The sequence below is a fragment of the Rhinoraja longicauda genome, chromosome 1 (genome assembly GCF_053455715.1).
Source record: "Rhinoraja longicauda isolate Sanriku21f chromosome 1, sRhiLon1.1, whole genome shotgun sequence".
Taxonomy (NCBI): Eukaryota; Metazoa; Chordata; class Chondrichthyes; order Rajiformes; family Arhynchobatidae; genus Rhinoraja; species Rhinoraja longicauda.
The window spans coordinates 123,681,572-123,708,879 of NC_135953.1; the positions used below are offsets into that span (position 1 = coordinate 123,681,572).

Consider the following 27,308-nt stretch of genomic DNA (forward strand, 5'->3'; position numbering starts at 1 on the left):
GTCAACTGTGTGCTTCTGGTTGGCATTGCCTTGTTCCTGAAGAACGGTAATCAGTTGTGAATAAGCAAAGCTGAATTGAGTGGTGTTGAAATCTGTTGAAGTAGAAACTTTCTTCATCAGTATCTGGGTGTGTCAAAAAACAACATCTGGTGACCAAGGAACTTGATAAACGCAAACAAAATTTGTAACATTGGGCTTGCTTTATTTGGTTCTTTGACAACATGATAGGACGGAAGAATGGCTGGATAGCTGGTCTACAATGAAGCTGAGCATTGCCTTGCATGGTGCCTCTGACAAGTCTGAATAAGAAGCCCGATTGGAACCGACTCCTGTCCATCTACCTACAGAGGGACAGGCAGCATCTCTGGAGAGAAGGAACCCGAAACGTTACCCTTTCCTTCTCTCCAGAGATGCTGCCTGTCCTGCTGAGTTACTCAAGCATTTTGTGTCTACCTTCGATTTAAACCAGCATCTGAAGTTCTTTCTTACACATCTACTTACAGATGTTGGCTGATCCGCTGAGTTCCTGGAGCACTTTGAGTCTCTAATCAGTTGCTTTCAAACAAATTTAACAATATATACAATTACTTACATTTACATAGTAAACTAACCAGATATTATTGCGTAAAATGGCTTACAGAAAATTGTGCTCTGCTGGCTGAGAAGGTTGATGTAATGACTTTGGTGTGGCAACTATTTCTCTTGTTGGTCAAAATGTTGGTGGGAGCCTCCTGTAAAGGAATCAAAAGTTTTAAAATTATTGCTCAAAGGGGCAATTCTAATTAGTTAGATACGTGTCCATTCATTGGAGAATATGCAGGCGATTAAATTGAGGAGCTCTTAAAGAATCTGATATTATTTTTGGTAATTTTCACACAGTGAGGGCAGTTTGGCATTCTACATCTCCCTCTTGTGGTCATTCTGTATATTAAACACTCACTTTCAAGAGCTGTCAAATTCTTGTAAGATTGCAAATGTGTTACTTTTTAACGTCCAGTCCGTACTGTGACACACTATCTGAGCACTATTTTCAGTTAGCGATATTTGTCTTGAAGAAATTATACAATTCAAATAGAGCCCCTTGAGACACACACTGGTCAATTTGTACATGGTGTTGAAATGTGATCAGAATGGAAACTTGGTACAGCAACATTCAAACCTCCAGTCCTTTATTCTGCCCTGTGCGACTTTCACCAAGGTGTCCAGAACTATGTCTGAATATTGGAGTGTCCCCTCTTGCAGGTTATTAGTCATGGCTGACAACATATTTATTTGTCAATAGAGAATTCAGTTCAGGACCAATAATGCCTTATTGGATTTAAATCAGGCCTTGGTGAGATTGCACCTGGATTTCAATGTTCCTTTTCATCTCCTTACTTTACTTAAAGGTGTGCAGTAAAAAAATCACATTAAAAAAGTTGGGTTTGTAGTCTGAAGAGAAATTGTTTCGACTCGCCCTATATTCTCAAAAGATCAGAAGAATGTGAGGAAATCGTGTTGAAACGTACAAAATTCTTAAGTGAGAAAGAACTGATGCAGATGCTGGTTTGAAGGTAGGCACAACATGCTGGAGTAACTCAGCGGGACAGGCAGCATCTCTGGAGAGAAGGAATGGGTGACGTTTCGGGTCGAGACCCTTCTTCAGAATCTGCCCAAGAAGAGCAAGGTGACTATTGACTGGTGGCACTCACATATGATGTGATGAATTGCTTTGAGAGGTTGGCTATGAACCATGGGATTGCTTGGTCGGTAGACTAGGCAATGTTGATGGACTTGGCAGCAAGTCATAAATATGCCACATTTGTTAGCGACTTCATAAGGAAATGCGTGGAGAAGTATGTTCCCTCAAAATTCATCTGAATGTTCCCCAACCAGAAGCCTTGCATTAACCAGGAGTTTCACAATCTTCTGAGGAACAGATCTCAGGCATTGAAGCCTGGTGACGCAGATTCATATATGAAGTCCAAATATGACCTCAATAATGCCATCAAAAAGGCTAAAAGGAACTTTCATTCTAAACTCGAGGACGAGATGGTCATTTGTCAGTTGTGGCACGGCTTACACGCCATCACTTCCTACAAGGTGAACCCAGGGGAGCAGGTCAAGCTGGAGTCCAACTGGCTGGAGTTTTTGCAGACATCATCAACCTCCCATTACTGAGGTCTAAGTTTCCCACTTAGTTTAAAAGGGTATCAATAATACTGGTGCCCAAGATGATAAGGTGACATGCCTCAATGACTACCGACTGGGGCATTAACATCCGTGGTGATGAAGTGCTTTGAGAGGTTGGTTATGGCTCACATCAACTCCTACCTCAGCAAGAACCTGGACCCATTACAAATTGCCTACCACCACAATAGATCAACGGAGGATATGATCCTGCTGGCTCCACGCTATTGGACCACTTGGACAATGAAAACACAGATGTCAGGCTGTTGTTCATAAACTACAGCTTGGCATTCAACACCATTGTCCATTCCAAACCTGTTACCAACCTCAGGAAACTGGGTCTCTGTGCATTTATTAGTTATTTTAGTATATTATATTATTTTATATCCTGCTGTATTATTTGGACACTAAGAGGTTAATACTATGCTTATGTACATGGACTGGGTGGTGCCAGAGGAGCTGCCAGCTCCGACGCAATGCTTCAGTTCACGAGAAGAACCTGCCGATAGAAGATCAGCAAGAAGGATTTTAATTATAAGAGCCTACTAAAATAATAAGATTTTGGTGGCCAAAGAAAATACAAAAAGTGCCCACTGGATATAAGGTCTGGAAGTTGGTATAAGTCACGAAGGAACCACGGTAGGATATTAGATTTTTACCAAGTTAATCAATAACAAGTTAATGACAAGAGATATGCCAATATGTTTTATTGCAACTTCAAATAAATGACTAACTAACTGAATCGTCGTGGAGATCTTTGTTATTGGTTATTTACGTCCAGAAGATGTCATTTCCCTACCCTTCGTCAACGGCAACTTTGGGGCTTTATAAGAAAGACGAGAAGCTGGCCGTAATAAGAGGTACTGCCTCAAAAAGGCAGCCAGCATCATCAAGGACCCACATCACCCTGGCCATGTTCTTGTTTCACTCTTGCCTTCAGGAAGAAGATATAGGAGGCTGTAAACTGTAATGTCCAGGTTCAGGAGCAGCTTCTTCCCAACAACCATCAGGCTATTGAACACTACAAACTCCACTGAAATTCCAAACTATGAACTGTGTGGAGTTTTGGGGCTTATTTTGTTGCAATATGTTGTTTTTTAAATTTATTGAACTTCTTTTTGTTGTTTATTATGAAATCTACTGAGTACTACATTTGCATACTTGTGCTGCTGCAAGTAAGAATTTCATTGTTCCGTTTCGGGACATATGACAATAAAAGACCCTTGACTATGGATGTCAATTACTAAATGTAATCAATCCCATGTTAAACACATTTCCACTGGTTGCTCAAACAAAAGAAAAACAATAATTGTTGAATAAAAACCTTAAAGAAAAACAGATTTAATTTAAAGACTGTCCCATTAGAATTTTCATAAAAAGAAAACCTGATAATTAAAAGCACTTAAATGTAAATTGTCAAAATTCTGAGTCAGTGGATTTTGGTAATTCTCAGTGTAAAATGGAGAATCATTGTGGGTTTTTGGGATGTGCACTGGAAAGCAATGGTTTTAAATTGGGAATCGGAAAAGTGGTCTTAACTTGAGAATTAAGAATGGAAGCAAGGAAGAAAGAGGGGACGATGACTGGAAGAAATGAATTAGGAATTGATATATTGAAGGTCAAGTGGGAGGGATTGGGAGAGGACAATGTGATGAAAATGTATGATACCATTGCTTGTCCAATCTGGTGGAACTATAACAATCTAGAATGAGAGTAACATTGAAAAACGAGCATCCAATAAAATTGAAGAAATTGTGAGAAAAGTCTGAGTTTGTGAACTACTGTACCAATGTAAACACCACATGTTCTAGTTGCAGTGGGGAATGAAATTTAAAATGTAAAGAAAAGGGAGGAAAAATATATAAGAATGGTGAGTAGAAGGGAAAGCACCAGCAGTGGCATCCAACAGTTTCTGGGACTGTAATTTTTTTGTTTCATCTTCCTGTCTGTTCATCGTGAGTTCTTGGATCGCTGAACCTTTGCATAACAGCTGACATAAAACGCACATGGGTGTTTATATTAAGTTCTATAATAACCATTTGATCAATGGTTCACGTGGTCAGATGTGATCAAACCTTTAGTAATGCCTCTTTCTAGATTTGGCAACCCCAAAGAGCAGTGCTTTGACCTCATCCAACAGGTATAAAATTCTTACTGTGATGAGAATAAAATTGAAGGAAGAAAAAGGTTTGGGGAGATCGAAAAGAAATATCATAATTGCAGGGCACAGTGTAAACAGAAGTATGCATTCTTTCCTGCATTCCATGCAGTGAAACCTGAAAGCTGTGGCTCGTTAAAAAAAATCTTTGGCAGTGGAGAAGAATGGTGTGAGAGAGGAAAGCACCAATAATCATGGTCTAGATTGGAATCAGCAACATAGGTAGATTTACAGATGAATGTCTGCTGAGAAACTTTGATGAGCTTAACATCAAAATCAAAATGCAATCTCAAGATTGTTACCTAAACAATGGGCAAGTTGGCATAGGATCAGAGAGCTAAATCTGTGGCTCAAAGAGTAGTGCGAGTTATTCTTTAGATTCAAAAAATACTGGCTATGGAATCAAGCAAAGGTAGAGTTATTCAAAGGGACTGGGCTGGGAGCAGTGTCCAGGTGCAACATAAAACTGGGACAGTGCACAGAAGTTCACATCAATAATAGGTTTGGTGGGGTATGTATGGGGTGTTTTTGGAGTAAGGTGGACAGTTTCTATGAGAGCAGATTTAGATTTAAAAGAAATTTCAGTTTCATAGAGCAATATAAAATTTGAGTTTTGATGAACAAAGTTTGACAAGCGTGGACAGAAAATACATCGGTAAATAAAGTCAATTCAATGAAGAATTGTAAAAAGTTAAAATTAATGACATTTTTTCTGCATTCACAAAGCATTTATTACAAAGTGGATGAACAAATGCCAGATATAAAAACCAATTAATTTGATCCTTTGGTTGCTACATGGTGATTAAGGTTGCAAATTAAATGTCCCTGAATAATTGGCATTTAGAAAGAAAGTAACAATGGAAACGGAAGTGACAAAGTGGGGTATGAGGGTTGGTTATTGGGAGGGGCAGTGGGATATTAGTTATGATGATAAAAGATGAAATAAGGGCAGCAGGGAGGAATGATTGTGGCCCCCAAATAACAAGATATTTGATCAAGAACATTAGTGATTAGAGATAAGAGAAGGTATCACAAAATGCTGGAGTAACTCAGCGGGTCAGGCAGCATCTCAGGAGAGAAGGAATGGGTGACGTTTCGGGTCGAGGCCCTTCTTCAGACTGATCAGTCTGAAGAAGATCCCACACCAGTCTGAATAAGGGTCTCGACCCGAAACATCACCCATTCCTTCTCTCCTGAGATGCTGCCTGACCAGCTGAGTTACTCCAGCATTTTGTGATACCTTCGATTAGACCAGCATCTGCAGTTATTTTCCTACACAGAGATAATAAGAGATATTAGTTCAAGAAAATACTTGTGGGAGTAGTCTATAACCACCCACCCCCTCTAACCCCAATCATTCAGACAGAGAGCAAATGAAGAAGTAAGATGAGCTTGTAACAATATTAATACAACAATAATGGGGACTTTAAATATTGACCAGAGAAATCGAGCAGGCTAAAATAGTTTGAAAGCTGAGTCCATAGAGTGCACTTGGGACTGTTAGATCTTGTGTAAGAGATGGGATTAAATAGTATTCTGGGTGTAAGGAATTCTCTTCACAAACATGATGACAGCATTATACCATTTTTACGTTGTCAAAGAGGGTCATAGTTCAATCGGAACTAGAAACTGAACTTAAATAAAACCATTTATATAAATTTGTAGGCTGAAGTGAATTTGAAAATAGATTAAAATAATTGTTAGACACAAAAAGCTGGACTCAGCGGGACAGGCAGCATCTCATCCCAGGCAGTAACTCAACGGGACAGGCAGCATCTCTGGAGAGAAGGAATGGGAGACATTTCGGGTCGAGACCCTTCTTCAGACTGGATTGTTAATAGACAATTAATGGCAGATATTTTAAGAGATATTGCTAAATACTCAAATAATGTACATTTCATGGTGAAATACAACTCTACAAGAAAAGGAGCTTACAATATTGCTAAATTAATTAGTAAGCCGGAGAACTAGAAGAGCCATGTGAATAGCAATGTGTAACTGAAAATTGATATGTTAAAATTGGATTATGACAGTAAAAACCTTTGCAGCGAAAAGATAAGGATGATTGTAGCAGAATAATGTGTGGATCCTGTGAAAGCTGAGACAGATCAAATATTTCGTATCTGTCATCACTGCAGATTACACCATTAACGTAGCATAAATCAAAGAGGCAAAGTTAAAAAGATAATGAAAAGCAATGCAGTTACTATCATTAAAGGGAAAGTTTTGCTAGCATTGTGACATTCTCCAGAGAAAGTATGTAAATTGAAAGTAATGCTAGCTCAAGATCCATTGGACACAAACAAAACTCACAAAACAACCCAATATATTAGATGTGTAGGAAGGAACTGCAGATGCTGGTTTAAACAGAAGATAAACAGAAAAAGCTGGAGTAACTCAGCGAGTCAGGCAGCATCTCTGGAGAGAAGGAATGAGTGACGTTTCTGGTCGAAACCCTTCTGCAGACTGAAAGTCACGGGAAAGGGAAACGAGAGATATTGTATTGTATTGTATTGTATTGTATTCTTTTATTGTCATTCGATACCGAGATACCGAACAAAATTACATTTTCCAGCAGTCACAGAACACAAAAAAAAAGAACACAAGACACACGACCCCAACACTGGAATTTAGAAGGATGAGGGGGGATCTTATTGAAACATATAAGATAATTAGGGGATTGGACACATTAGAGGCAGGAAACATGTTCCCAATGTTGAGGGAGTCCAGAACAAGGGGCCACAGTTTAAGAATAAGGGGTAGGCCATTTAGAACGGAGATGAGGAAGAACTTTTTCAGTCAGAGAGTGGTGAAGGTGTGGAATTCTCTGCCTCAGAAGGCAGTGGAGGCCAGTTCGTTGGATGCTTTCAAGAGAGAGCTGGATAGAGCTCTTAAGGATAGCGGAGTGAGGGGGTATGGGGAGAAGGCAGAACGGGGTACTGATTGAGAGTGATCAGCCATGATCGCATTGAATGGCGGTGCTGGCTCGAAGGGCTGAATGGCCTACGCCTGCACCTATTGTCTATTGTCTATTGTCTATAACACAAAACATCCATCACAGTGACTCCAAACACCCCCTCACTGTGATGGAAGGAAACAAAACTTCCCCTCTCTACCCCCCATGCCCACGGACAGACAGCTCGACCCCTACCGAGGCGACCGACCCGCACAGCCTCCGCAAGGGGATGGAAGTCCCCGCGGCCGAGCCCCACCGAGCGCTGAAACGTCCCGCGGCCGTACCGGGCGATGGAAGGCCCCGCGGCCGAGCCACACCGGGCGATGGAAGGCCCCGCAGCCGAGCTGCCCTGGGCGATGTTAAGTCCCGCGGCCGAGCCACACCGGCGATGGAAGGCCCCGCGGCCGAGCCGCCCCGGGCGATGTTAAGTCCCGCGGCCGAGCCGCGCCGGGCGCTGTTAAGTCCTGCGGTCGAGCCACGCCGGGCGATGGAAGGCCCCGCGGCCGAGCCTCACCCCGACCTAAAAAAGAAAGGTTTCCCCCACCCCACCTCACCACCCCCACCCCACCCCACACCCCCCACACATACACAGCCAAAAACAAAAACAAAAAAACACCCCAACACCAACACACAAACAAAAGGGAAAAAAGACAACAGACTGCCAGCGAGCCCGCAGCCGTTAGAACAATGAATTAAAGATATGCTAAAAAGTAACGATGATAAAGGAAAGAGGCCATTGTTAGCAGTTTGTTGGGTGAAAACAAGAAACTCGTGTGACTTGGGTGTGGGAAGAATAGAGAGAGGGAATGCCGGGGATACTTGAAGTTAGAGAAATCAATATTCCTATCACTGGGCTGTAAGCTGCCCTAGCGAAATATGAGATGCTGTTCATCCAATTTGTGTTTAGTCTCATTCTGACAATGGAGGAGACCTAGGACAGAAAGGTCAGTGTTGGAATAGGAAGGAGAATCAAAGTGTTTAGCAACCGGGAGTTCAGGTAGGTTTAGGTGAATTGAGCGAAGGTGTTTAGCGAAACAATCGCCCAGTCTACCCTTTGTCCGGTCGATGTGTAAGAGTCCACATCTTGAACAACGGATATAGTAGATAAGGTTGGAGGAGGTGCAAGTGAACCTCTGCCGAACCTGAAAGGACTGTCGGGATCCCTGGACAAAGTCGAGGGAGGAGGTATAGGGACAGGTGTTGCATCCTCTGTGGTTGCAGGGGAAGGTACCTGGGGAGGGGTGGTTTGAGTGGAAAGGGATGAGTTAACCAGGGAGTTGCAGAGGGAACGGTCTCTGCGGAAGGCAGAAAGGAGATTGGAAGATGTGGCTAGTGTTGGGATCCCGTTGGAGCAGGCGGAAATTTCGGAGGATTATGTGACTGTGATGGCTGATGGGGTGAAAGATAAGGACTAGGGGGACTCAGTCTCTGTTGCGACTAGGGGAGGGGGAGCAAGGGCAGAGCTGTGGGGTACCAAGGAGACATAAGTGGGGGCCTCATCTATGATGGGAGAGGGGAACCCCCATTCCCTAAAGAATGAAGACATCTCAGATTTCCTGGTATGGAACACCTCATCTTGGGTGCAGATGCGGCATAGACTGATGAATTGAGAGTAGGGGAAAGAGTCTTTGCAGGAAGCAAGGTGGGAAGAAGTGTCGTTGAGATAGTTGTGGGAGTCAGTAGGTTTGGACGTCAATCGATAGTCTATTTCCTGTGATGGAGACTGAGATCAAGAAAGGGGAGGGAGATGTCGGAGATGATCCAAGTAAATTTGAGTGCAGGATGGAAATTGGTGGTGAAGTTGATGAAGTCCATGAGTTCTGCATGGGTACAGGAGGTAACACCGATGCAGTCAATGTAACGGAGATAGAGTTCAGGGATAGGGCAAGTGTACGCTTGGAACAGGGATTGTTCAACGTATCCTACAAAGAGGCAGGCATGGGGCCCATGGAGGTGTCCATAGCTATTTGGAGGAAGTGGGAGGAGTCGAATGAGAGGTTGTTAAGGGTGAGGAACAGCACGGTTCGGCAGAATAGTGTTAGTAGAGGGAAATTGGATGGTTCTGCGGTCGAGGAAGAAACGGCCTTCCTGGTGCATGGACGTGTAGAGTGACTGAACGTCCATAGTAAAGATGAGGGGGTGGGGGCTCGGAAAGCAGGTCATTAAAGAGACAAAGGGCATGGCATGTGAGGTATCTTGGACATAGATCGGGAGAGATTAGACCTGCGGGGATAGGATGCCGTCGAGTAAAGTGGAAATCATTTCAGTGGGACAGGAGCAGGCAGAAACAATGAGTCTAAGTTATCTAAGTTATCAATTTAGCAAACTAGCTTAATTTGAGAGTACAACTAAATAAATAAATATTTCTTGGAGTTTATAGAAGCGAAAAAATTATGAATAATTTAGCATTTAACAATGACTTTATAAACATAACAATAAATGTAAATTATGTTGTCATAATGGTTATTTCTGCATTTCAGTATGAACAGGAAATTGAGTGAAAACAATTTAAAAATAAATGCTCTAAAACGTTCTCAGGTAAGAAATGTTTTACTGTTAATATATATAAGATGTATAATATTTTTCTCATAAAATCATGTTTACAGGATAGTACAGTACAGATGACCACCAAGCATTGTTTGTTTCAACTTTTGTATAGAGCTATTCACTAGTTTCCACTCTCACACCTTCCCTGTTTTCCTGCAGTTTTATTTTCTTCTGGGTATTTATATTAGTTATTATTGAAAGAAACTACTGAATCTGATCTCACCATCTTATTGTGTGGTGTTTTCCATCTCTCTAGTCTTCTCTGCTCTACTCTCCATTGCATAGAAAGGATTTCTTTAGCTCCTCTGGTTCCGTCACCTTCACAATAGTTCCTTTATTCACCCATTAGCTGCTATAAACAATATTCTTTATATAAATATTTCATGAGTTTAAAAACTTCCATTACATTTACTTGTAGCCTTTTGTCATCTCATGACCTCTCTAATAATTGAAAATCACAAAATGTAGATGGTGGAAATCTATATACTAAAACTCTTGTTTGTTCGCTTGTTCCTGGACTACAGCCAAAACGGTACATGATAGCACGACAATTTTAGGCCCACCTTACTCACCGTGGTCCTGTGGTCCCGTGGTCCCATGGAAGAAGTTTCATTGAAATCAGTGTTATATTTTAAAAGTTATTCACATTTTAAAGTTTAAATTGTATAAACGGTATCTCTAAAGTTTAAACTGTATAACTGTATCTCTAAATCTAAATCTAAAAATCTAAATCTAGAAAACCGTGCATGAGCAGTTGGGGCTCCGTTGATCTGGTACTTCCGTAAAATGGCCGCCGCATCCGCACGGGCGCAGAACAAACACATCTGTGCGTGCGCAGTTGGGGCCCGTTGAGCAGGGCTCGGCCACTTGTCCCTTGGGGGCAGGAGAGTCAGGCCTGGTGCCGGGTGAAGCACCGATCCTGGGCCTGGGCCTGGACGTGACCGGGTAACCGCGAGCCTGAGGTGCGCCAAGGGGAAAGGCGGCAGCACAGCGGCGGCAGTGTGGCTGGGCATTGGTGGAGGTGGAGGCTGAGGCCGAGGCCTGGGCCTGATGCTGGGCCTGGTCTCGGCTCCCCAGTTCCCCCTCCTCTCCCCGGCCAGCTGAGCGGTTTCCCCACGCCGCCCAGAGTCCAGCGGCTCAGCAACAGTGGGAGAGCCACCACCGTCTACCACTAAACATCCCCGCACCGGGACGGGACAGTACTCTCCCCCCCCCACCCTCGCTCCACCAATGGCGGCCGCCCGGGCCAGGAGGTGGGTTGCTATGGCAATCGCAGGTTGTTCCCGGGGGGCGGGAGGGCGAGGGATTGGGGAGGAGAGGGAGGGAGGGGGTTGGGGCAGAGAGGGGGTGGAGGAGTAGGGGGGAGGGGGAGGGGAGGGGGAGGTGGGTGGAGGAGGGGAGGGAGGGGAGGGGAGGGAGGAGGGGAGGCACATCTCTGATGATCTGTCCCAAGCCCAGCACATAGATGCAATCACTAATAAAGCCCATCATTGCCTCTACTGTCTGAAATTTAATGAGACTTGGCATGTTGCCAAATATTCTCTTGAACTTCTACCGGTGTATGGTGTAGAGCATATTGATTGGTTTCATCATTGCCTGGTTTGGTAACTTGAATGCTGAAGAACATGGTGGCTGCAAAAGTTGGTGGACTCTTCTTGGTCTATCATGGGTATTGTCCTCCACACAATTGAAGGGGTCTATAGGAAGTGCTGGGTCAAAATAGCAGCTAATGTAATTAAAGACCCACACCACCCTGGGCATGCTATCATCCCACTGCTACCATCGGGAAAGAGATACAAGAGCCTGAGAACCAATATCACTATATTGAAGATAGACACAAAATGCTGGACACTAGAAAGCATATTTTGGATACAGTGTGCATGGCCCATTGCATGGACTTCATCCTTGGTTAGTGAAGGCAGACCACACTCCATCTGTCTAATTCAGTTCCATTGTGGGAATGGATTTCTGGGTAACAGAACATACAATTCAACATGTATACTTGGATAAACATTCATTCTTTTTACTATTTTCAGAATTCTTGAAAACTCGTGTGTTAGCAAAGTTGATATGCCATGGAGTTGTATTGTAACCGGTGCAATGCCAATTTAACATACCTTGTAAACTAAATCAATGTGGGATTACCTGTTTTGCATAGTCTCAATTTGCATTAAAATGTGTGTAGCTTTGGGCAGCAGAAACTGCATAACCATGGAATTGTAGATTTTTAGCAGCACTGAATGACGCCATTTAGATCTACAATTTGATTCAGATTCTCTGCAAGAACCAGGTAATTGGCCCCACATTCTTGCTCTTTCTCTGTAGCCCTGCCTTTGCTCTTGCTTTTCACGTTCTGGATCAATTCATTTAAAAAAAGTTATGAATGAATCGGCTTTTGTGACTGTCTAGGAATTTATTCCAGATGTTAACCACTCATTGTGTTAAAATGTTTTCCTCAAATTGTTTTTGTTCTTTTGCCACTCATACTAAACCTCTGACCTGTGACTATACCTTCTGCCAGTGGGAACCTATTTTTACCATCTCTTCTGTATTAGATGTTGCCGCCAGTTGACATTTTGAACAGTTTTATCACATCTCCACTTAGCCTTCTTTGTGTAAGGAGAACATTCCAAGCTTCTCCAGCTTTTTTCTCTAAAATAAATCTATTTAGATTTGTTATCTCTTCTTGATGTTACAAACAAAATGTATCTCATGGCTCTTTTTAATCCCCTTGAATTTTATCACCACGCTTCTCACTGGTCACGGTTCACCACACTTTCAGGTTTTGTGTCAACTGTAAATTTTAAAATTGCCCCAGTAGTTCCAAATCCAAGTTATTAATATATTATCTGCAAAGTTACAAATAACACACTTGCCTAGTTTTCTCAACATTTGGTTGTTTGATGAAAGTCTCAATTGAAATACAAAGTCAACTAACAGATCAAGATCAGTAAGCTTATCATGGTTCATTGCATTGAGTAGTAAGGTGAGCTCCCTTCTATCACAAATTGTTCAGCAAGAAGCAAATGACTGATGAATTATTTAACTTAACATCTGTCACATGAGCTGTTCTCTAAATTATGAAGAATTTGGACAGAGAATAAAGTCAATGTTTGGGACCAAGTTATTATGGAACCTTATTTCAATTTTGGTTTCTTCAAGTTTCAGGTTTCAAATTTTCTTTATGTAATTGGCCTTTTCAAATGATTTAGATTTCTGATATTTTTATGACTTCTGCCTTTAAATCTATTCACAGGAAGGACTATTCCTTTAAAATTGTAAGTGGGGGGAAAGGTTAATAGAGAAGAGTTACTTTAGCTTTAATTAAAACCATACTTGGCCAAATACAGAATGAGGTATTCAGTAAAACAAACGTAACTCCAATTAATTCAATTGACAACTTCACCAAAGAAGTATTCAATGTGCAAAACGATATTTCCCAGCCAACATGTCAACAAGTCTACACATGCTGTTGTAATTTTAATTGTTTGTACAGTAGCATTGGCAGCTCATAATTAATGATCCTGAAATTGGCAGGACAATGCCCTGTGGATTTGGCAACACGGATACCTTTGTGAGCAAGATAATTATCCAACTTGTAATTCCCTAACTTATGCAGAGTGTATTTCAGGCCGTTTCACACTGAATTAATATTAACGAATCAGAGGCAGCCACTTAGGGTAACCATGTGTCTTTAGTTTTAGGTGATGGAATGTTGTCAACTCAGATTTTCGAGAGAAAAAGAAAAAAACAACTTAATTATGACAGTGTATAACAATGATTTATTCATAAGTGAAGGAATAGCAAATTATTGACCACAGTTCTGACATGGTATTTTTTTAAGGTAGACACAAAATGCTGGAGTAACTCAGTGGGTCAGGCAGCATCTCAGGAGAGAAGGAATGGGTGATGTTTTGGGTCGAGACCCTTCTTCAGACAGATTTTGAAGGATTGTTGTAAAATTACAATAAATATGCATGAATCAAGAGTTAAAAAAGTTTTATTGTCATACTCGACGGGCGTGGACCTGTTGGGTTCAAATCTCACCTGCGGGCCCGGCAGCTGGATGGCGGCGGCCATCTTCTTTAACCCTCTGCCGCCGCTCTGCACCACTGGAGGAAGGTCAGGCGCGGGGCACACCAGGACGGGCGCTGGTCCTCCTGGTGGGGGGGGGGGGGGGGTGCATTTATTAAAGTTTATTATGTTAATTGTTTTAAAAATGTAACAAAACTTGATCAATCAAGACCACAGGGGAATGGTGAGTAGGGTGGGCCTAAAATTGTTGTCGTTTTGGCAGTATTTCGGGAACAAACTGCCATACAATCAAATATACGAATATACAAGATGAGAGTTTTAGTATTATTTAGATGTGACCAATATGTCCCATCCACACTAGTCCCAACTGCCTGCAATTGGCTCGTATCCCTCTAAACCTGTCCTATCCATGTTTCTGTCTAAATGTTTCTTATAAACGTCGTAATGTATACCTGCTTCAACTGCCTCCTCCAGCAGCTGTTTCCATACACCCACCACCCTTTGTGTGAAAACGTGACCCTTCAGGTCCCTATTAATTCTTACCCCCCCCCCCCCTCCCTCCCCCCACCTTAAACCTAGGTCCTTTGGTTCTCAATTCCCTTACTCTGGGCAAGAGACTCTGAGTCTACCCGATCTATTCCTCTCATGATTTTGTACACCTCTATAAAATCACCCCTCATCCTCCAACACTCCAATGAATAGTCCTAGCCTGCTCAACCTCTCCCTATACCTCAGGCCCTCGAGTGTTGACAACATCCTCGTAAATATTCTCTGTACCCTTTCCAGCTTGACACCATCTTTCCTACAACATGGTGACAACAGCAATAGGTCCATCACCGAACCCTGAGGCACACCATTAGTCACAGGCCTTCAGTCCGAAAAACATCCTTCCATAATCACTCTTTGCTTCCTTCCATGAAGGCTTTACTGAAATTCATATATACGTCTACACCTCTGCCTTCATCAATCGTTTTCGGCACATCATCACATCGGCATATCATCAAAAAAAACAATCAGATTCATGAGACACAACCATGCAAAATTATGTTGACTATCCCTAATCAGCCCATCTACATGCATGTATATTCTATCCCTCAGAATACTCTAGTAACTTTCCGACCACAGATGTTAAGCTCATTAGCCTATAGTTCCTATAGCTCCCAGCCTTTTCCCTGTAGCCCTTCTTGAATAGAGGCACAATATTTGCCACTACCAGTCGTCTGACACCTTGCTTGTTTATAATGACGACTTGTAAATCTCAGCCTTCTGCATTTTCCTCTTTAGCTTCTCACAGTGTCCTCGGATATATCTGACCAGGTCCGATAGATTTGTCTACCTTCATACATGTAAGGATCTGCAGGACATCCTCGACTGTAACACTGGCTGTTCTCAAGACACTTCCAGTGACTGCCCCAAGTTCTTCAGTCCTCCTGCCTTTCTCCATGGCAAATACAGAGGAGAAATACTCATTGATGATCTTGCCCATCTCCTGTGGCTCCCTTTAGAGTTGACCGCATTGATTCCTGAGGGATCCTACAATCTCTCCCGTTACCCTTTTTTCCATTATGCACATAAAATCTCTTGGGATTATCTGTAATGCTATCTGCCAGAACCATCTCCTGTCCCCTTTTTGCCTTTCGGATTTCCTTTTTTAATTTGCTCCTTAGTTCCCAAACCTCTTCCAGGGATACACTTGATCCCAGTTACATATACCAGTCCCATGCCTCCTTACTCTTGACCAAAATCTCAATTTCCCTCGACATCCATGCTTCCTTAAGTTTGCCATTCTCTCCAACATGGACATGCCTGTCCTGAACTCTTGTCAGCACACTTTTAAAAACATTCCACTTTCCTGATGTTCCTATTTCCTTCAAACAACCGACTCCAATCAACTTGAGCGAGTTCCTGTCTCATACCCTCAAAGTTGGCACTGCCCAATTTAGCATTTTAACTCGTGGGCCCCCTGTATTCCTATCCATAACTATCTTAAACCTAATAGAACAGTGGCCGCTTGTCCCAAAGGGCTCATTCACAGACACTTCATTCACTTGCCCCTCCCAATTTCCCAGGACAGGATCAACCGTTGCCCTTTCCTGTGTGGGGCCCTCTAGATATTGCCGGAGGAAACATTTACAAAATTCCACCCCGTTTAAACCTTTTACATTATGATAATCCCTGTCGACATTGGGAAAATCCCCTACCACGACAATCTTATTAGACCTGCAGCTGCCTGCAATCTCCTGACCCATTTGCTCTTCTAATTCCCATTGATTATTTGGGGGTCTGTAGTACACCCCCAACAAGGTGGGCATCCCTTTCTTGTTCCTCAGCACCTCCCATGATGAACTGCCTCACTAGATGAATCATCCGTAATGTCCCCTCTGACCACTGCCGTGACATCCTCCGTAACCAATAACTCAACTCTCACTCCTCATTTACCTTCACCTGTCTCTCCAGAAGCACCTGGTACACTGAGCTGCCCATTCCTGCCCCTCACTTAGCCAGGTTTCCGTAATGGCTACAGCATCCCAGTCGCATGTACCTATCCATGCCCTAAGCTCATCTGCCTTACCTGTCAGGCCTCTTGTTGTGAGAATTATCCCATATATTATTTTATCTGAAAAAGTCATGCTAAGAAAATCATACTTTTTTCATAGAATCCCAGACTTCACAGTTATGATCATTTTGGCAGGGCATACTCACCACAGATAAAAGCACAGAGAATATTGCTGGTAAGGACTGGTCATGGGATTTCACAAAATGACGATGGACTTCATGTTGCCTTGTGGACTAAATCAAGCATGGACAAGGAAGCCTTGTGATTACCAACTGCCAGTTCCAGATGATGAATCAATTTGTCTCTTTATTCAAAATTACTTAGAAGAAGTGTGAAGTGTCAACCATTATATGCTCACTATTGACCTGGACACCAATACTCAATTTAGATTTTAACAGGACTAGCTGACTGCTAAAACTGAAATCAGTTGGAATCAGGGTGGAGTTGGAAGAATGGCTATGTTTGGAGGCACTAATTGCTCCCCCCCCACCCATAATTTCTATTTACAGAAATTTCATAACCATAACCATTTTGAAATATAATAACTTCTCTAGTGAGGCTATGCCTTCAGCTGACAAGCCTCTGTGTTGTGGAATTCTCTCCTTAAATATATCACTAACTTCCACCCTTTAAGATAATTCTTTTGAGAATATTTTACAGCATGTGGACATTACAGGTGAACGCTTATTTCAAATTGTCATTGAACTGACTGGTTTGTTAGACTATTTCATTGTGCATTTAAGAGCCAACCACAATGCACTTGATCTGGAGTCATACTTAGGCTGGAAAAAGGATGGAGATTACCATCTCTGACAGCTTTAGTGAACAAACTGATTTTTTTCTAATGCCATTCAGTTAACACCTTCGGAATACTAAATTTTTAATTGCACATGTATTTAATTAACTGAATTTAAATTGTTCGCTGTTGTTGTCGAAATTGAATGCATTTCCCCAGATATTTGGCTCAGGCTTCTGAAATATACTAAGTTCTGTAATATATTCTTAAAACCAACCTCTCGGGAGCAAGCAAATGGCAGCTTGCCTGAATAAATCCTTTTAAGACTTTGTGTCGGTTTTGTTTGATTAAACATTGGTATAGTTCCTTGAAACATTTTGATATGTTAAAGGTGATATGTACATGGAAGTTATTGTTGTTTTTGAATACTCCTCCATACTTAGAAACCTAATTGGACAAGTTACATGTATAATGTGACTTTAGAGCAGACCAGAATGAATAACTCTATAATGTAGTGAATAAAGAGCCTAAAGACCCACTTTAGGCAATTTTAAGGCGACTGCCGGTGACTGTCAAAGTCATAGCAGATCGCCGAACTTTTCTTTTACCCGACGACAATGCAGAGTCAGGTCAAGATTACACCGTCTTTGGAAACATCGCGAAATTCCCACGCTGTCAATGCTTCTCTGGCGTCCTAATTTCCGCTGAAATCACTGACAAGTCAGAAAGTACTTGAGAGTTTTGAACTATAACATCTTGTATGGGTTACTTAAAAACCAAGCATCACTGTAACAAGGCATAAACTGGATTTACTTCCAGTTTACTAATAGCTATATTAATTTATTTTTATTTTTAAGTGGTTAAGTGGATTTTTGTGAAAAGTGTGTGGGCATTCTTTGAAAATATACGGGAGATGCATATCTGGTTTCTGGGTTGCATATCTGGGTTGGGAGCCCACTTTAAATGTAATGGCTGATGGTCATAAACATCGTGAAATTCCCACGCTTACCTGACCGTCAAACTGTCGCCTCCAATCTACCTGTCAAATGTCCTGACGGTAAATAAATTGGTTAAACACAAGCATTTTATGGTATTTTGAAATGACTTTACTTATTTTAATATAATGTGCTTCTAAATGCATCTGAGAACCTAGCAAACCTGGGGACAGCAGGCGACAGCGCCCGCAATAAGCAACGATACCTGGCGACAAGCCAGCTGTCCCCGAGAAATTTCACTCCGGATGATTTCTCAGCGACGCGCTGAGATCCACTACGATTCTTGGAAGACTCCTCACGATCATGCCCGCGACACCCGTCGAACTGTCGGTGACAGCCTAGTTGCCGGCAGTCGCCTTAAAATCGCCTAAAGTGGGACAGGCCCTTAACGCACTTCTTGACTTTCCAGAGCTCTGCCATCATCTGAAAGGTCCAAGTGAATACTCCTACGTATCTGGATGTGTGCAATTCTACCAATCTTGGTGCAAGCCAGGACAAAATACCTGGCACCCCTTCACACACTAAACACTTACACCGATTTTCTTATGAATGCATCTGTGCCAAATAAAGTACAATGTAAGTTCATAAGTTCTAGAAGCAGTTAGGCCATTCGGCCCATCAAGACTACTCCATCATTCAATCATGGCTGATCTATCTTTCCCTCTCAACCACATTCTGCTGCATTCGCCCCATAACCCCTGACAACCCTTACTAATCAAGAATCTGTCAATCTCCACCTGAAAAATATCCATTGGCTTGGCCTCCACACCTGTCTGTGGTAATGAATTCCACAGATTCACCATCCTTTGACAAAATAAATTTCTTCTCATCTCCTTTCTAAAGGTACTTTATTTTTATTCTGAGGCTATGGCTTCTGGTCCTTCACTCTCCCACTAGTGGAAACATCCTCTCCACATTCTATTGAGACCTTTCACTATTCGGTAAGTTTCAATGAGGTCCCCCCTCATCCTTCTAAACTCCAGCGAATAGAGAACCAGAGCCTTCAAACGCTCTGACAAACCTGTCTTGATTTCATCTTCTTAACCTTACATATTCTTCCTTTTGTTTTTTGATTAAATTTCCAACCTATCTGGTCATCCAACGTTCTCTTACCTTGTCATTCTTATTCCTCCTCCTTACTGGATCATGCCAGTCCTGAACTCTATCAGCGGGTCTTTAAATGACTCCCAAATGTCAGATGTGGATTTAACCAATTAACTGCTCCCAATTTACTTTCCCTAGTTTCTGCATAATAACAGTGTAATCTGCTTTGCCCCAATAAACTGCAGGCATCCTTATATATAACTATCATAAAGCCCATGGAGTTGTGATCACTGCTCCCAAAATGCTCCTCCACTGAAACACCAGTCACGTGGCCAGGCTCATTTTCAAATGCATGGTCCAATAATGGTCTCTTTTCAAATTGGACTATCCACACACTATTTCAAGAAATGTTCTTGGATACACCTAACGAATTCTGCCTCGTAAAATCTTATGCACAAAGGAAGTCCTAGTCAGTTTTAATGCCCAAAAGTGCAGTTGTGGGAATCTCTGGAGTATAACTCAGTGGGTCAGGCAGCCCCAGTCTGACGAAGAATCCCAATCTGAAACGTTGCCTATCCATGTCCTCCAGATGTGCTGCCTGACCCACTGAGTTACTCGAGCACTTTGCATTCTACGCAAATTCTCGTTCATAGTGGGAAAGTTAAAGTCAGCCACAACAACAACCCAGTTGCTTTTATATCTTTCTGTAATGGGACTATATAGCCATTCCTCTATCTCCTGTTGGCTATGGGGAGGCCTGTTGCATAATGAAAACTGTAGAAACATAGTAAATAGGTGCAGGAGTAGGCCATTTGGCCCTTCGAGCCAGCACCGCCATTCAATATGATCATGGCTGATCATCCAAATTCAGTACCCCGTTCATACTTTCTTCCCATATCCCTTGATTCCATTAGCCCTAAGAGCTATATTTAACTCTCTCTTGAATATATCCAGTGAATTGGCCTCTACTGTGGCAGAGAATTCCACAGATTCACAACTCTCAGGGTGAAAAAGTTTTTCCCTCATCTCAGTCCTAAATGGCCTACCCTTTATTCTTAAACTGTGCCCCCTGGTGGACTTCCCCAACATTGGGAACATTTCTCCTGCCTCTAGCCTGCCCAATCCCTTAAGAAGTTTATATGTTTCTATAAGATTCTCTTTCATCCTTCCAAATTCCAGTGATTATAAGCCCGGTCGACCCATTCTTTCATCATATGTCAGTCCTGCCAATCCAGGAATTTTCTGGTGAACCTACGCTGCACTCCCTCAATAGCAAGAACGTACTCCCTCAAATTAGGAGACGAAAAACTGCACACAATACTCCAGGTGTGGTCTCACCAGGGCCCTGTACAACTGCAGTAGAACCTCTCGCTATGAAGGCCAACATGCCATTAACTTTCTTCACTGCCTGCTGGACCTGCATGCTTACTTTCAGTGACTGATGTACACCCAGGTATCATTGCACCTCCTCTTTTCCTAATCTGACACCATTCAGATAATAATATCCCATTCTTAGTTTTGAGCTCTACCCATTTTATCTCAGTGGATGAACCCACAGTTGCAATATGTCCTCTCTGACTGCTGCTGTGACATTCTTCTTACACCATCACCTGTAATTTCCCTTCCAGGTTATGCATCATACTGATGCAGTAATATGTCTTCCTTGTTTTTTTCTGGGTTAAACTGATGGAACATCCCAACCAAAAGCAACAATGGAAAATACTAACATTAACAAAAAGATTCTGAATCTATAACTACTAGGTACTTCCACTTTATGGTAATACAATGAACCATTGTCAGCTTTATTGCAGAATTATATTACAATAGGGTTTTAAATAGTTCAACAATGCTAAAGCTATGAAAAACTCTGAAGGAAGTGCCATTTGTATTTTGCTGTGGGTCTTGGTTCATCCAATCAGATTGTTAGAAAACAATATGCTTAGAACAAATAAAATTCAATGGTAAAACAAATCTGCTAATCCAGGGCAGAAATGTGTAAACATGAAAAAAAAATTAAACTATTATTTTTTTAAATATGTGAAAACATCTAGACGGTCAAATCAAAAGTATGAATCATAGAACTTGAATTAGTGTCAAAGTATAGAATTGACTTTCCATGTTGTCTTCAGATATATTTACATACTGATGAATAATTGTTGATTTCAGTATTTTTACTGAAGGACTAGTGTGATCTGGAGGGATTAGCTATTTCTATTTTTGTATTTGCAGTGAAAAATTATGACACGTGCTATGCCTCATTTGGATAGCTTGCACTGGGTTGTCAAAATTATTCCGTCAACAATAAGTACTCGCTAACAACATTAAAACGTGAGAAAAAAAATTCTAATAAAAAAAAATCAGTGCCCAGGAAAATCATACAGATGTTTTTATACATTGTGAAATTGCAAACACACTGATTTTGATAGCAATTATTCTTTATTTCTCCCTGACATTGTATTATTCATGTTTTTATGATACAAGTTAACACTTTGGTTTCATAAATCAACTACTAAAAATATTCAGGTGCAGATGGGGAGACAATAGACAATAGACAATAGGTGCAAGAGTAGGCCATTCAGCCCTTCGAGCCAGCACCGCCATTCAATGCGATCATGGCTGATCACTCTCAATCAGTACCCCGTTCCTGCCTTCTCCCCATACCCTCTCACTCTGCTATCCTTAAGAGCTCTATCCAGCTCTCTCTTGAAAGCATCCAACGAACTGGCCTCCACTGCCTTCTGAGGCAGAGAATTCCACACCTTCACCACTCTCTGACTGAAAAGGTTCTTCCTCATCTCCGTTCTAAATGGCCTACCCCTTATTCTTAAACTGTGGCCCCTTGTTCTGGACTCCCCCAACATTGGGAACATGTTTCCTGCCTCTAATGTGTCCAATCCCCTAATTATCTTATATGTTTCAATAAGATCCCCCCTCATCCTTCTAAATTCCAGTGTATACAAGCCCAATCGCTCCAGCCTTTCAACATACGACAGTCCCGCCATTCCGGGAATTAACCTAGTGAACCTACGCTGCACGCCCTCCATAGCAAGAATATCCTTCCTCAAATTTGGAGACCAAAACTGCACACAGTACTCCAGGTGCGGTCTCACCAGGGCCCGGTACAACTGTAGAAGGACCTCTTTGCTCCTATACTCAACTCCTCTTGTTACGAAGGCCAACATTCCATTGGCTTTCTTCACTGCCTGCTGTACCTGCATGCTTCCTTTCATTGACTGATGCACTAGGACACCCAGATCTCGTTGGATTCCCCCTCCTCCTAACTTGACACCATTCAGATAATAATCTGCCTTTCTATTCTTACTTCCAAAGTGAATAACCTCACATTTATCTACATTAAACTGCATCTGCCATGTATCCGCCCACTCACACAACCTGTCCAAGTCACCCTGCAGCCTTATTGCATCTTCCTCACAATTCACACTACCCCCCAGCTTAGTATCATCTGCAAATTTGCTAATGGCACTTTTAATCCCTTCGTCTAAGTCATTAATGTATATCGTAAATAGCTGGGGTCCCAGCACCGAACCTTGCGGTACCCCACTGGTCACTCCCTGCCATTCCGAAAGGGACCCATTTATCCCCACTCTTTGCTTTCTGTCTGTCAACCAATTTTCTATCCATGTCAGTACCCTACCCCCAATACCATGTGCCCTAATTTTGCCCACTAATCTCCTATGTGGGACCTTGTCGAAAGCTTTCTGAAAGTCGAGGTACACCACATCCACTGACTCTCCCCTGTCAATTTTCCTAGTTACATCCTCAAAAAATTCCAGTAGATTTGTCAAGCATGATTTCCCCTTCGTAAATCCATGCTGACTCGGAATGATCCCGTTACTGCTATCCAAATGCTCAGCAATTTCGTCTTTTATAATTGACTCCAGCATCTTCCCCACCACTGATGTCAGACTAACTGGTCTATAATTACCCGTTTTCTCTCTCCCTCCTTTCTTAAAAAGTGGGATAACATTTGCTATCCTCCAATCCACAGGAACTGATCCTGAATCTATAGAACATTGAAAAATGATCTCCAATGTTTCCACTATTTCTAGAGCCACCTCCTTAAGTACCCTGGGATGCAGACCATCAGGCCCTGGGGATTTATCAGCCTTCAGTCCCATCAGTCTACCCAAAACCATTTCCTGCCTAATGTGGATTTCCTTCAGTTCCTCCATCACCCTAGGTTCTCCGGCCCCTCTGGTCACCTGGTTTCGATCCTGACCTTAGATGCTGTCTACGTGGAGTTTGCATGTTGTCCCTGCAACTGGCTGGGGTTCCTCTGGGTGTGTTCATTTACTGGGTGTGGTCATTTACTGTGGATGTTCTGGTTTCCTTTCAAGTCCCAAAGACGTTATTAGGTTAATTAACCACAGTAAATTGCAGAATATGGGGTGTGGGGGTGGGGTGAGTTGATAAGAATGTATGAAGAATAAATTTGGCTTAGTGTCAGATTAGTGTAAATGAGTTACTTAAGCCTTTATAAAATGAATATAAAATTAGGATGGTTGGTGTATTGGTGTAACTCTGTGGGCTACAGGGCCTGTTTCTGTGCTGTATTATCCTATGAATCTATATGCTTGATGGTCCTGGCTTGGAGTTCGTGACCACGTGGAAGCTTGGGAATCTGAGCATGGACTAAAGAGCAGCCTTTTTCCCTAGTTCAAGCTTTAGCCACCTACACTCCGTCAAATGACTCCTTCTGGAGTTACCTCAGCCAGCACAACTCCCTTATGTTTCCCAGTTCTGGGAATCCATGCCTGCAACAAGTTAACCTGGCACAAGTACAGCAGTCCAAATGAAATGGATGGGAATAATTGCCAGCAGAAAGAATGAATCTGATAAAATTCAATTAGTTTGAATATTATTTGCCATAAGTTTATGTAAGTGTTTTAGTGTATCGGATCTGCATCTGATCTACCTAAAGTAATACGATTCTGAACTACTAACCCTTTGTTATTTTAATATTCCATACTATTCCTGTTCTGATCCCTCTGCTGTTGGCTGTTGTCAAAAGCAGTGCCTTATCTTTCAATTATGCACTTTGTGCCTCAAGAAAACACTCTGCATATGACATAGAGATTCTGGTAAATTATACAAAGTGGTATGCATTTTGGTTACTTGCTTATTATGATACACAAGTCTTAACTACCGCTCGCCTCTCCACTCTTGCCACTCCCAAAGCTGCATGTACACCAGAGTTTAGTTTAGAGATACAGCATGAAAGCAGTCTTTTCAGCCTTCTGAGTCCACGCTGACCATTGGCCAACCTCATCACACTCGTTCTATGTTATCCCACTTTCACATCCACTCCTTACACACTGGGGGCAATTTACAGAGTCCCTGGAGGCAATTTACAATCTACAAACTTGCACATCTTTGGGATGGGAAGATACCAGAGCACCTGTAGGAAACCCAGGTACAAACTCCACATAGACAGCACCCAAACTCAGGATCGAACCCGGATCTCTGGCACGGCGAGGCAGAAGCTCTACCAGCTGCACCACCGTGTCATCCTAACGTCCTAACTGCATGTTCCTAGATGTGCAGGTAATCATGAGCTCAACAGTTTCAGATCATAACCTCAGCTACTTTTTTGCTTGGTAACTGGTTCTGCTGTTGCTATTTTCTATATCGTTAGACTTATCATATGCTCAATTTCCATGATCCCTTTTGTCATTTATTCATTTCTGCATTCGCCTCTTTCACAAGTATTAATTTTCATCTAGAGCTCTTTCTCTGCTTCTGTTACTTAATAAAAATTAAAACATAGGACAATACAGCACAAGAACAGGCCTTTTGGCCCTTAATGTCTGTGCCGAGATCATCACTTACCTACCTGCATATAACCCATACCCCTCCATTCCCTGTACATCCATATGCCTATCCAAAAGTAATTTAAAAGCCACTAATGTATCTGTCTGAACCACCACCCACAGCAACATATTCCAGGCATTTACCTTCCTCTGTGTAAAAAAACTTGGCCTGCACATTTTCTTTAAACTTTGCCCCTCTCATCTTAAAGCTAAGTCCTCTAGTATTTGATTTTTCCATCTTGGGAAAAAGGTTCTGACAGAACCCTGTCTGTGTCCCTCATAATTTTATATAGTGCCCTTGCACGACAGGTCATAAGTTTAAAGGGCGTGACGCACAGTGTCGCTCAAGTGTTCTGGAGGACAAGCAAGCCTCCGACATACACTTGTCACACACGCAACACGTACGCTCTTACCTGGAAAATACTGTCAAAATGGTATGTTTTTGTGCTGCCTGTCCCTCTGAGTTACTCCAGCATTTTGTCTACCTTTGATTTAAACCAGCATCTGCACTTCTTTCCTACACATTTTGTCCATTCCACTGCAAAATCTCCTCAAGGTATGTCTACTTTGAAGAAGTTTTCCTCCTCTCTCCGACGAGAGTTCAGCAACATCCTCTCTCACTGCTCCCCCTCTGTGATTCTGCATTATTATACTGTCAGGCCAAATTAGTCCATTTCTGGACCAAAAATCTGAAGAAGGGTCCCAACCCAAATCGTCACCTATCAATGTTATCCAGAGATGCTGCCTGACCTGCTAAGTTACTCCAACACTTTTTGCCCTTTTGTGTATTAATCAGCAATTACAGTCATTTGTTTCTACTACTTATACAATGATATTTCCTTATTCGGTTGTAGTAGACATTTAGCAATTACGGACACCATTGTTTCGCAGAAAATTGTCATCACCTTTTGTCCTTCATATCCAACTACCCCTGCCTTTAAAATATTCAAGGATTCTGCTTATACTGTCCTTTGGGGAACTGACTACAAAAGATTAATGAGTCACTGAGGAGGAAATAATCGTTTTGTTTCACCTCTGTCTTGAATGGGTGGGATCTCATTTTTAAAGCTGCATTATTTTGTTTCAATCAATATTGTGATCAAATGCACATTAAGAAATGGAAATCTAACACAATATTTGACCATAAAATCCTACAATTTATTAATGCATGCATATCTTTATAGTTCTGACTGTATCTTTCAGATGATGAAATCGCTGGAATTTCAGAAGCTTGTTACAAGAGTTGACCGCTTTTTCTTTGATCACAAATTATATGATTTGATGAAGAAAAAGCGTAGCAGGTACGAATGTCCAATTTATTACTTTATTCGTGCCTATTCAAAGAGACCTCCCTCTAATGCAAATACATTAAACGATTAGGTTAAGTGTTTGCGGTTTTTAATTAATAATTAGATGATCATTGGATTTATGATTGTACAGTTTGAATATAACCAGAATCAATACTGTTCAAATGTTGCTTTTCAATTATTCCAAGTTGAAAAAGGTAGCAATCCTGATTAAAACATAACAGTCCATACCTTAGAAAACAATTACGATAATTTCCATACCTGGATAGTTTCTTGGTGTGGGATGTATATCCCATTTGATGCATGTGCATGTTCCTGACATTTGGTGTTCACACACATTTGCAGCTGGTATGTGAAAGTTCTGATTTTAGGTGTGCTCACAAGGACCTAAACTATTTTAGTTTATTTTTAAAGAGACCCTTTGCTATGTTTCATTGTTTAATTTGAAGATGGGTTGATGGTTATTAAATAAGATCAAAACCATATGAATCAGCTTCTTTTACATTCATAAATTAGCATTTTAAAGATAACTTGCCCTATGGATGCCAGGGACTTTTGTTTCCAAAACTATATATATTATATATATGGCATACATATACATACACACAGACGCAAACACAAACACCCACACACACATCTATATATTACTTAAACTCTCATCTTGTTTGTCCCGTTGTATGATCCCCCCCGTTTGTTTGTACCTTATCTTTGTGCCTCCATCACATGATAGCGCGACAATTTTAGGCCAACCTTACTCACCATTGTCCTGGGGTTTGTAGTACCAAGTTTCATTCAAAAATTGGTCTTATATTTTTTTAAGTTGTAGACATTTTAAAGTTTAAAAATTACCTTTTCAACTTACCATGGTCGTCTTCAGCATTCAAAGTCACAATGGGACCCGCCAGAGTGACGGGAGTGGTGACCAATGAGGGGGGGGGGTGCTGAGCCGACGACCTGCCACTAGCTTTAATAA

The 27,308-nt window shown here is 41.8% G+C and overlaps 1 long non-coding RNA gene across 1 annotated transcript; it reads right to left on the minus strand.

Moving 5' to 3' along the window:
- Positions 1-397: 397 nt before the first annotated feature.
- LOC144600568 (uncharacterized) lies at positions 398-27,296 on the minus strand. Its single transcript, XR_013548156.1, has 3 exons — positions 27,198-27,296; positions 13,878-13,990; positions 398-731 (listed from the first exon to the last, which is right to left on the minus strand). It is a non-coding gene; the product is annotated as an uncharacterized LOC144600568 (long non-coding RNA).
- Positions 27,297-27,308: the final 12 nt, after the last annotated feature.